The sequence below is a fragment of the Octodon degus genome, unplaced genomic scaffold (genome assembly GCF_000260255.1).
Source record: "Octodon degus isolate 3935 unplaced genomic scaffold, OctDeg1.0 scaffold00078, whole genome shotgun sequence".
NCBI classification, from domain to species: domain Eukaryota; kingdom Metazoa; phylum Chordata; class Mammalia; order Rodentia; family Octodontidae; genus Octodon; species Octodon degus.
In genome coordinates this window covers 5,669,705-5,682,343 of record NW_004524654.1, presented here as the reverse complement: position 1 = coordinate 5,682,343, position 12,639 = coordinate 5,669,705, and the positions used below count along the sequence as shown (strand labels likewise).

The following is a 12,639-nucleotide window of genomic DNA, read 5'->3' as shown; positions in this document are numbered from 1 at the left end:
ATATATATATTAAAAGAATTGAAAATAATTTTCACATAAGCAGAGCCCCAAAGCAAGCCAGAGTAGCTACTCTATTTTCAGACAAATTGGACTTCAAGCCAAAACTGATCAGGAGAGACAAAAAAGGTCACTACATATTAGTAAAGGAAGGAACTCAATGGTAAGTGATAATAACTATAAATATATATGTATCAAATACTGGTGAACATACCTTCATAAAACAAATAATTTTGGACATAAAAGATAAGTGTCAACACAATCATAGAGGGGGACGTCAATTCTCCACTTTCACAAATAGATGAAATAGACAATAGATCAACAAAGAAATATCAGAGTTGAAGATATCTCCAGAATATTCAATCCAAGAGCAAAGAAATATACATTCTCTCAACAGCACACTGAATTTTCTTCAAAATAGTTCACATAAAGCTTGCTTGAATAAATACAAAAGAATCAAAATCATTCCATGTATATTAACAGTCATGGTACAATGAAACCAAAAGTAATGGCAAAAGATACCACAGAAGTTGTATAAAGCCCTGGAGATAAAGAAATACTCTCTTGAATAGTAAAGTTCACAGAAGAAATCAAACATTTCCTAGAATCAAATGATAATACCAATATAACATACCAGAAGTTATGGGACACAGTGAGAGCAATTCTAAGAGGAAAATGTATTGCTATAAAAACCCTGTCTTAGTTACTTTTTTCTGTCATTATTGGGACAAAATATCTGACACACAAAATTAAGGAAGAAAAGGTTTATTTAGCTCACAGTTAGTGTAGGTTTCAGTCCATGCTCAGCTGGCTCCAAGACAGAGTGGAACATGGTGGAGAGCAGCAGTTCATGGTGATGGGAAACATCCAAACAAGCACAAAAAAAGCAGGAATAGTGGCAGCAGTGGCAGAGGCAAGTGCTATGGCTTGTGTGTAGTTGTCCCTCCTCTCCCCTTCCCCCACAGCTTCATGCAGCCATTGGTTCTAGAGTTAGTGATTAATTCATGATCCAAGGCTGGGATTACGGGTCTGAGTACTGCTGGGATTTATAGGTATGAGTGTTATACCCACCCTGGGGCAGATAGCCTGAGGCAATATAAGGAAAGGTGAGAGGCTTGCTCTGCCACTGCTGCTACTGCTCCTCCCTTTTGCCTTTGCTCTTTGCTGTTTTCTGCCTCCATGAACTACTGCCCACTACCATGTGGCACTCTGCCTTGGAGCCAGCTGAGTATGGACTAAAACTTCAACAAGCTGTGAGCTAAATAAACCTTTTCTTCCTTAATTTTGGGTGTCGGGTATCTTGTCCCAAGAGAGTAAAGTAACAGAGACAGCAAGCCTCTTCCCTTTCTTTATATTACCTTCAGGATATCTGCCCCAGGGCAAGTGTAGCACTTACACCCATAATCCCAACACTGGATCATAAATTAATCACAAATTCTAGTAACATGCCCCAATGACTGCATGAGGCTTTGAGGGGACACTTAGGTACAAACCATAACATACCCACATCACAAAGGCAGAATGAATTAAATGTTTCCTAGAATCAAAAGATAATTCCAATACAACATGTCAGAATTTATGTGATATAATAAAAGCATTTCTAAGAGGAAAGAGGGCCGCTGGTTGACCCGCCGTCCGCCTCGCAGCCGGGCGGGGACCCTGATAGCTAATGTCAGAGGAAAGTGACTCTCTGCGAACCAGCCCTTCTGTGGCCTCGCCCTGTGAAAATGAGCTGCCGCCATCCCCGGTTCCTCCTGGTTATGTGTACGCTCACTGACTGAAGACATGGTCACCAAAGCCCAGGAAGAGCTGCAGGAGAAGCCAGAGGGGGAGACTCCAGGATGTGTAGGCCCTCTGTGACATGTTACGGAAGGAGTACCCCAACCTGAGCACATCCCTCGATGACGCCTTCCTGCTGCGCTTCCTGCGTGCCCGCAAATTTCATTGCAACGCGGGCCCTGTAGTTGCTGGTCAATTACCACAGCTGCAGGAGAAGCTGGCCCGCGGTCTTCAGTAACCTGAGGCCATCAGCTCTGAACGATGTCCTCAGCTCCGGCTTCCTCACCGTGCTGCCCCACACGGACCCCAGAGGCTGCCATTTCCTCTGAATCCGCCCAGACAGATGGATACCAAGCAACTACCAAATTACCGAAAACATCCGAGCTGTATACTTGACATTAGAAAAACTCATTCAGTCCGAAGAAACCCAGGTGAATGGAATTGTAATTCTTGCAAACTACAAAGGTATGAGCTTATCAAAAGCATCTCACTTTGGCCCTTTTATAGCCAAAAAGGTGATTGGCATCCTCCAGGACGGCTTTTCCATTCGAGTAAGAGCAGTGCATGTAGTAAACGAATCTCGAATATTTAAGGGCATTTTTGCCATCATAAGACCATTTCTGAAGGAGAAAATAGCAAACAGGTTCTTCCTCCATGGATCTGACCTGAACTCTCTCCATACAAACCCTCCCAGAAACATTCTCCCCAAAGAGTAGGGGGACACAGCTGGAGAGCTGGACACCACCACCTGGCACACAGTGCTTCTGGCCTCCAAGGAAAACTTTGTGAGAGAGTTCTGCCAACCTCTACCCGCCTGCGACAGCATCCTGGGCCATGCGCAGCTGCCCGAGAGGCTCACATCTGATGCACAGTGTGATGACTCTGCAGCTGTGAAGTCCCAGCTGTGTTCCTGCTATTAGCCAGCCCCTGGGTGTGTCGCCTCGCTTAAATCCTCTCCTTTGCTTTTTAGGAACTCGTAAGAACTTAAGTGCCAAGGCCTGTCTTGCTTCTTATAATGAAATGGTAGCATGAAGGAACAGCCTGGAGAGCTTTGAGGGCCAGGCCATTATGGGAACAGCAAGCCTTTGGCCACTTGGATTATTGCTGGGATATGTGGAAAAATATCCCCAGTGTGATTCACAAATATTTGCACACTCTGGTTCTTACTCATCTCAGAAGCAAGAAAAGTTAGCCCCAAAGTTGCTTTGATCCCACTTTCCTGGAGAAAACCTGACTGAGAACCTGACTGGCCAGTCAGCTACTCCTCTGAAACACTTCAGCCAGGCCCGTGAGGTGGGCAAATGTGAGGCTTGGGGGGACCTTTGTCTTTCATCTGAACTGTAACTGTATGCCTATTGCTCATCAGGAATCTTCAAGGCTGAGGTCTGGCCCCATTTGCCATCAATGGGTTTGGGAAGCGCCTTAGATGATCGTGGAAGCACCTGGACCCAAGCAGTACTCCCTGATCAAATCTGGGAGCCAGAGGTTGGAGTATCCCTGGACTCACTGGTCAAATCTTGCAAAAGACTTTTTTTCCCCAGACCTATAAAGCCTTAGCCCTGGTTTTCCATGGAGTCACACAGGGTCCTAGAATTATCTGATTTTGCTCAACATAAAGTCGTACATGCTAGGCCTGTATAGCTAAAGGCATTCTGGCCTAGGAGTCAGAGACCTGAGCTCCAGATGTGTGTGGACCAGACATGGGCCCCTGTAGGCTTCAGCTTTCTCATCTGTAAAATGAGGCTGGCAGAAATTCAATTTTCTGACTAGATAGATGACCACCTCCGTGCAAATAGTTGGATACTGGTTTTTTGTGGTATACACAGGGCTTTCTATGAAGAAGTATCATCATTTGGCCCAGCCTTTAAAGAGCAGCACAAGCAGATAGGCAGGCTAACACACACCTTAGTATTCATGAGGCTGAGGCAGGAGGATCACCGTTTGAAACTAGCCTGGGCTACATAGTTCCAGGCCAGCCTGAACTACATCATGAAACCCTGTCCAAAATATCCCAGAATAAAAATTGGGGCAATATGGCTCAGTGCAAAAGCCCTGGGTTCAAGGTCCAGTACCACCACAACCAAAAAAAAAAAAAAAGTATGTGTATTCTGGAACTCAAAAAAAAGGAAGAGTATATTGTAAATATCTACATCACAATAGCAAAAAAAGCCCCAATAAACTAATTATGCACATTAAGAGCCTAAAAATCACGAACAGCTCCAAAATTAGTAGTACAAAGGAAGAAATTATAAAAGGGCCAGGGAGATAGCTCAGTAGATTAAACACTTGCCTGGAAAGAGCAAGGGCCTGAGTTCAATCCCCAATTCCACAAAAAAAAAAAAAAAAAAGAAGAAGAAAAAGAAGAAAGAAGTTATAAAAATAAGAGTGGAAATTAATGAATTAAAACTAAAAAAGCAATATAAAGTATTAATGAATCAAAGACTTGGTTCTTTGAAAAAATAAACAAAATAGACAAACCATTAACCAAACTTACAAAAAGAAAGAAAAAAAAATTATGTTAATCCAATTAGAACTGAGAAAGGAAAAATCACATCAGACATCAACAAAATCCAAACGATTATGCATAACAACTTCAAAAACCTATGCTCTAATAAATTGGAAAATCTAGAATAAATGGACAGATTTCTAGATGCATATGTATTAGTAAAACTGAACCAAGAAGATATAAAAACCATGAATATTCCCATAACAGACAATGATATTGAAGCAGTACAAAAAACCTGTCAACTAAGACAAGCCTAAGCATCAATGGATTTACCACTAAATTTTACAACTTAGGGGAGATGTATCACCAATACTCCTCAAACTCTTCCATAAAATTGAAAAGGAAGTACTAATGTCAAATGTATTCCTAGAAACTAACATTATCCTCATAACAAAACCAGATGAGAAGGGCCAGCCAAATAGCTCAGTGCACTAAAGCACCTGCTTAGGCAGAGCACAGCAGCTGGGGGAACCTTCGATTCCCAGGTTGCCATGCCTGCCCCACCTCCGAGGTGTGCCTCGTTGGTGATTGAGACTTGGTGTGGTGGTGCTTGCTTATAATCCCAGCTCTTTGAGAGGCTGAAAACAGGCAGATCAGTAGGAGTCCAATCTAGTAGTGAGACTCTGTACACCCTGTACACCCTTACTAAAATACAAAAAAAAAAAAAAAAGATGACTTAACAACAATAAAAAAACTACAGATCCATCTCATTAAAGAACATACATGCAAAAATCCTTAACAAGATACTGGCAAACAGAGTACAACAAATTAATGAAAAGATTGTACGTCATGACCAAGTTGGCTTCATCTCTGAGATGCAAAGGTGGGTCAATATTCATGAATCAATATATATACCATAAACAGATACAAAGACAAAAGCTGCATGATCATATCAATGTACACACAAAAAAGCCTTTGACAAAATCTAACATCCATTCATGATTAAAACCCATGAAGAAAAATAACATACAAGGACTTTGTCTCAATCTGATAAAACATATGACAAACATATTGCTAACATCATACTAAATAAGAAAAAAATGGAAGTTTTTCTGGTAAATCAGGAATAAGTAAAGGTCACCCTGTCTCACCACTCCTGTTCAATATAATACTAGAAACTTTAGCCAGACATATCTGGCAAGAGAAAGAAATCAAAGGTTACATATAGAAAACGAAGAAATCAAACTGTCTTTATTCACAAGTGACATTATACTATAGGTAACAGATCCAAAAATTTCCACCAAAAGACTACTAGAGCTAATAAATAAATTCAGAAAAGAAGCAGGATATAAAATGAACATGCAAAAATCAATAATATCCTATACACCAACAATGAAATGACTGCAATGAGAATGAATTCAAGAAAACAATAACATTCACAATAGCTTGAAACAAAATAAATAAGTAGAATTCTGAAAGTATAGAACTCTGAAAATGTAGAAGGAAGGAGAGATCAGAAAATGGAAAGTCATCCCCTATTCCTGGATAGCCAGAACCCATGTTATCAAAATGGCTATATTAACAAAAGTGATACATGAATTTAATGCAATCCCAATGAAAATATCAACAACACTGTTCACACAACTAGAAAAAGTAATTCTAAAATTTACAATGGAACAAGAAGAGACCTAGAATAGCAAGAGTAATTCTGGACAACAAGAGCAAGGGAAGAAGCATCACAATCCTGGATCTCAAGCTATATTACAAAGCTATCATGAGAAAAACAGCATGTTATTGACACAAAAACAGACACAAGGATCAATGGAAGAGTAAAGCACTCTGAGCTGGCCAAAGAACGGGTATGGTGGCGCACATCTGTAATCCCAGTGATAGTGAGGCTGAAATGGGAAGATCACTATGAGTCCAAGCTACATAGTGAGACCTGCACCAAATACCAAAATAAAAAAAAACCATAGTAATAAAACAGAGAAATAATTTACTAAAAGATAAATTAGGTAAAATTTTAAAAAATTGGCATAGCAAGGACTTGCTGAAAAGAATCATAATCATACAAGGAATGATATGAAACACCAACAAATGGGATCATATCAAAGTTAAAAGCTTCTGCATAACAAAGGAAACAGTGGGGTGAAGGGACAACCTGCAGAACAGGAAAAACAATTTGCCAACTACTCCTCAGACAGGGGAATAATGTGTAGACTATATAGAGAACTAAAAATAATTAGACTCTTCAAAATAAAAGTATTAATCAAAAAATTGGCAATTGAAATTGATAAACACTTATCTGAAAAAGAAATAAAAGTGGCCAATAAATAACATGAAAAAATGTTTAATGTTTTTTGCCATCAGAAAAATGCAAACTAGGGCAAGGGAGATGGCTCAGTAGCATAAGTGCTTCCCTGGCAAGTACAAGGGCCTGAGTTCAATTCCTGGTTCCTCCAAAAAAAAAAAAAAAAGAAAAAGAAAAGAAAAGAAAAGAAACAAAGGAAAAAGAAAAAGAAAGAAAGAAAAATGCAAACTAAAAAAGGACTGAATTTCTATCTTACTCCAGAAAGAATAGCTATCATACAAACTCCAAAAACACAAATTCTGGCAAGGTTGGTGGTGGACAGGATAGAACACTTCTACATTGTTTATTGGCAGAAATACTAGCACAACTTCTATAGAAATCCTCAAAAATGCTAAACTTAGGAATTCTATTTCACTAAGCTATTCTCCATCTAGATATCAATTATATTAGACTGATATATGCATATCCATGTTTATAGCAGCACTACTAATAACAGCTAAATCTTGGAAGCAGCTGATATGAACATCACCAGATAAATCAATAAAGAAAATGTGGCATATATTACAGTGGTGCTTTGGCTTGTGAATTTAATTTGTTATATGATTTGGAGGAAGATGGTTGTGTGTTTGTCCCCCCATGTGGAGTTGTAAACAGAAACAAAATTTTGCCCAATGCTTTTATTTGAATTGTTTGCAAATAGAAACATATGTGAACTGAAATATTACTGTACTCATCCATAAAGAAGAACAAATTTGAGTCCTTTGTAGGAAAATGGATGTGCCTTGAGAGCATAATGATTAATGAAAAAGATCAGACACAAAAGTTTAAATATTACATGATTTCTGTTATATGAAAAGTTCAATGTATAAATAATTTAAAGATCAAAATAAATGATAGATTATAGAAAGCAGAGAGATACATCTTTTGCAAGTGAGAAGGGGATTTAGAGATGGAGGGAAGAATTTGTGAGGGCAAGGTAATGGTAAGTCAAGAGGGTTAAATTGGGATATGAACAAATATCAACTCTGTGTTGAATATATTCAGTAAAATACGTGGTATTGTATTACTTTTACTTTCATGCTTTTCTATATTTTTCATTTTAAATTTTTTCTCAAATTATTTAATGAAATTCAAAGGGAAGCAATTCTCACAAACTCATTCCTAGAGGCAAGTATTACCCTGACACAAAAACCAGAGAAAGATCCCTCCAAAAAAGAAAATTATAGGCCAATCTCCCTAATGAATATAGATTCAAAAATCCTCAATAACATACTAGCAAATGGAATGCAGCAAATCAAGAAAAGCATACATCATGATCAAGTGGGATTCATCCCAGGAATGCAGGGATGATTCAATATATATAAATCAATAAATGTAATACACCACATCAACAAAGCCAGACAAAAAAATCACACGATTATCTCAATAGATGCAGAAAAAGCTTTTGACAAAGTCCAACACCAATTCATGGTAGCAAGAGTAATACTGAGCAACAAAGGAAAAGCAGGAGGCATCATAGTCCCTAACTTGAAATTATACTACAAAGCTACTGTGATAAAATCAGCTTGGTACTGGCAAAAAAAAAAAAAAAAAAAAGAAAGAAAGGAAGGAAGGAAGGAAGGAAGGAAGGAAGGAAGGAAGGAAGGAAGGAAGAAGGAAGGAAGGAAGGAAACAGGGCTGAGGATCAATGGAATAGATTAGAAGATGCAGACACCGATACACACACACATTCAGTCACCTTATCTTTCATTTAATTTTTTTTTTTAGTTTTGAAGAGTACAAATGTTAAAAAAAATTAGAAATGATACAAAATTTCATTAAACAAAGGAACGGGAATTGGACAATGGTTGTTGTGCTACACAATGTTATCTTCTTTTTTTAAGTTAAAAATTCCTTAATTTTTTATTCTTGGTACCACTATCATAATTTCCAGGGCAATATATCTGATGTAATGAAAAGTAAGTAAAAGACAAATCTACAATAGACAAAGGACCTCAGGAACATACATCTAATTGACACTACTTTGCATTAATCAATAGCTGCACCTTTTGCAAACTGTGGCTATGACAGTCCTGAACCAGAAGGGTTTCCTGTTTAAGACGTAATAACTTTTGACTATGGATCATTGTTCCTTCTGTGGCAGAGTTTTACAATTCCTCTAAGGCATTTGGGATCACTATCTCAAAGTAACCTGCAGCTTTCCTGAAAACTCCTTGCTCTGTCTTCCTGCTTTACTGAATCCTCTCTAGAACTGTAGGTCTTTTCTGTTGTTTTTTGAACCTTTTGCTACCACCATAGGGACTGCCAGAGCTTCTTCCACAAAAATTACCCCCCTTCATGGATCCATAATTTGACTGCTATTGTCCACTATAATTTCCAAAATCATTATAGTTCATACCATCCTAGTTACCACCACCAAAATTTCCTCCTTCTTTGTAACCAACATATCCTCTTCCACCACCACCGTATCCAACACCTTGGTTTCCATATCTTGGTCCACCACCACAATACCCTCCTCTACTACTGTATCCAGGACCACCACCATAGTTTCCACCATCACCTCCAAATCCATTATATCCACCATCACCTCCTCCATAATTACCTCTGCTGCTACCTCCTCTACCACCATAACCTCTTCCACCAAAATTTCAACCATGGCCAAAATTCCCTCCATCACCTCCAAAGTTTCCTCCATGACCTATAAAGTTGCCAGATCCACCTCCACAGCCTCTTTGTGATCCAGAAGAGTGCATCTCTTGTTTAGAAAGAGCCTTTTTCACTTCAAAATTATGCCCACTAATAGTGTGGTATTTCTGAACAACAATTTTATCAACTGTGTCATGATCATCAAAAGTTACAAAAGCAAATCCTCTCTTTTTCCCACTCTGCCTGTCTTCCATAACTTCTATGGTTTTAATCTTGCCATCTTTTTTCAAGGTAGTCTCTCAAATTATATTCTTCTCTATCTTCTTTAATTCTACCAACAAAAATTTCCTTCACTGTTACATGGGCACCAGGCTTTACTGAATCCTCTCTAGAAACAGCTCTCTTTGGCTCCACTACATGCCCATCAACTTTGTGTGGTCGAGTACACATTGCTGCATCCACCTCTTCAACACAAGAGTAAGTCACAAAACCAAAGCTCCTGGAGCATTTTGTTTGAGGATCTCTCATTACCACACAATCTGGGAGTGTGTCCCATTCTCAAAGTGTTCTCTTAAACTATCACCAGTAGTTTCAAAGCTCAGACCACAAATAAACAGCTTCCTCAACTGCTCTAGTTCCTTTGGATCATGGCCCTCCATTTTTAAGACCGGACCTGGCTATTCCAACTCAAGTTCAATATGGGACTGAGAGGAAGACTACATAATGTTTACTTCTAATTAGTTGTTTAGCTTACCAGATAAATTTACAAAATTGGTTTAAAAAAAAGTTATAAGAAATTAAAAAGAAAAAAATTTTAAAATTTAAGCATTAATTGATTCTCAGCAGAAATCAGCAGTACAATTATCCGAACTATCCTGTATATATACATGAACATATCTTTTCCCCTTCTTTCTTTCATCCTTTGCCTCATCCCAGTTTTTTCTTCCCATTGAACAGATTCTTTTCCTCTCACAATATCTATTTAATCTTTCAGATTTTATTTACTCTTTCAGGTTCTCACACTAGTGAAACAATAAGATGTTTGCACATGCCAGTCTGATTTATTTCACTTATCAGTACAGTCTTTAGTTGTAACCATTTACCTTTAAGAGCCTCAAAACATTTTTTTTATAGCTGAGTAAACTCCTCAGTTGATGGACATTTGGGTTCTTTCTAAGATTTAGCTATGACAAATTGTGCTGCTATGAAACATAGGTGCACATATATCACTGTGGTATGATGTTCCCAGTTCTTTTGGAAAAATACCTTAGGAGAGGAATAGCTGGCTCAAGTGGGACCTCCAATGTTAGATTTTTGAGGAATCTCCACACTGATTTCCATAGTGGTTGTACCAGTCTGAGCTCCCACCAACAGTGAAGAAAGTTTCCTTTTTCCTCACAGCCTTTCCAACATTTGTTATTAGTTGACTTCTTGATGATAGCCACTCTTTCTGGTGTAAGAGGGAATCTCAGCATTGTTTTAATTTGTGAGCCACCTTATCTTTCACAAAAGGGCCAGACGTGTTCACTAGGAGAAAGATAGCCTCTTTAATAAATGGTGTTGGAAAAACATTTTTCCACATGCTAAAGACTAAAACTATATCAATGTCTATCACCTTGCACTAAACTACAGTCAAAATTGATCAAAGATTTAATATTAAAATAGAAATACTAAGTATTTTCCTATTTTTATAGGATTTTTCCATATACTTCATGGCAGATAGATGAACAAATTCAGACAGTTGGAGCTCAGTTAGCAGACTGACACAGAAAAGTAATTTTAATTATGTACATATACTTGAAACTCCCACCAAATGATTAAAACTTTCATATCATCCTGAGTTACAAAAAGAAATAGGCATTAAGAGATTCAAGTATATGTGTAGGGGGTTGGCATGAGAGGCAAATTATGAGAAGGGATGGGGCAGAAATGTATAGTAAATAAATTTTCTTTATAAATATGAATTTATTTTCATAACAGGGAAAATGTATATTTTACTTTAAGTAGTTAGGGCAAAAACTTGATTCTTAACTTCCTTTATATGCCATTTGGGGTGGCACATTTTTGGGTATCTTGTTCTGAACTCTTTCAAATGTACAAATGAACTCTTTCAAATATATATATATATATATATATATATATATATTTTTTTTTTTTACAAGAAAAACACAAGCAAGGATCTTAAAACCATTTTATGCAAGAAAATATTTTTCAATGATTTGTGAAAATTCTTCATCTATAGTTTGCTTTCTTTCATTTTTTTATTTATTAAAAAATGCGTTTTACATTTCAACTACCAAATCCTTGAGGATTAAGACAGATTTAAATGGAAGAAAAGCTTATGTAAATACACCACCTTTGAGTTGGAAATGAAACAATTTTCTATTCTGCTCAGATACCAATGTCCTGTTGAGAGGAAGATTCTCCAAAAATGCTAAAGCAAGTGCTTAAAATGAAAACTCAGCTAGCATATGTGGAGTAAAGAACTGAGAAGGTTTTATCTGTAAAGCTTTATTTCCTAGGAGGGTGGTAAACTACATCTTTGAACTTAATAGCTTGGGAGGAGTTGCACAATGTGCAACTTAGGTAAATGGACTTCATTATTTTCCTTCACAGACAGTATAGTTGAGTGTGGTCAGTTTATTATTAAGAATTTAATTGTCCAGGTGGCAGGTCATTTTTTTTTTCTGAATCTACTTATTGTCAAATGGTTGGTGATTATCATCTATCTTCTTTCCTTAAATACTAATCATTGCCATACCAGAGCAATTTCTCATTCCGTAGCCTTGGACTGTGGTTGGCACAATTCTGTATGCCCTTCCTCCATTTTTTTTTTTTGAAGCATAAGTACTTTAACCCTTTTAAAATTACTCCTGACAAAAAAGAGATAATTATTTTATTTTAAATTGGCTGTACATTATATGAGATAAGAAGAATCTATTTCATCCTGATCCATGTTTAAGATGTAAAATTAAACACAACCACAATCAGGTCTCCCAGAATGATTTTCTTTATTCTCAGAATTTCTTTCATTTCTTGACTGCTGTTCCTTTCCCCCAATTCATTGCAGCCAGATGGCCATTTTGGTAAAAGAAAAAATAATGACAGATAGGAAACAGTTTTATCCTTATATCAGTATGCTGGGTCATGGACAACTCAGATAATACAAAAAAAAAATTACCCAAACAGCTTCCTATATAAAGACCCTGATTTCCAGGATTTGAATACCCATCCTCCTCTACCTCTATCTATCTATATACCTTTGAAAATGTGATTTAATTGTCCCATCTCTGTAAAACTCAATCTAGAATGATTCTTTCTCTATGAATCTCTTGCAAAAAATTTTGATAAACTTAACTCATTAATCCCTAGTCATTTGCTACCTTCCATAGATCTACATGGCATCTCACTAGACTGCAGTCACCTGAAGAGCAGTACCTCTGTCTGTATTCTCTAACTA

At 37.5% G+C, this 12,639-nt stretch overlaps 2 pseudogenes; one reads left to right on the top strand and one right to left on the bottom strand.

The window, feature by feature from the left end:
* Window positions 1-1,666: 1,666 nt before the first annotated feature.
* On the top strand, window positions 1,667-2,696 carry LOC101568703 (annotated as a pseudogene).
* A 3,827-nt stretch (window positions 2,697-6,523) lies between these two features.
* On the bottom strand, window positions 6,524-9,838 carry LOC111818048 (annotated as a pseudogene).
* Between the last annotated feature and the right edge of the window lie 2,801 nt (window positions 9,839-12,639).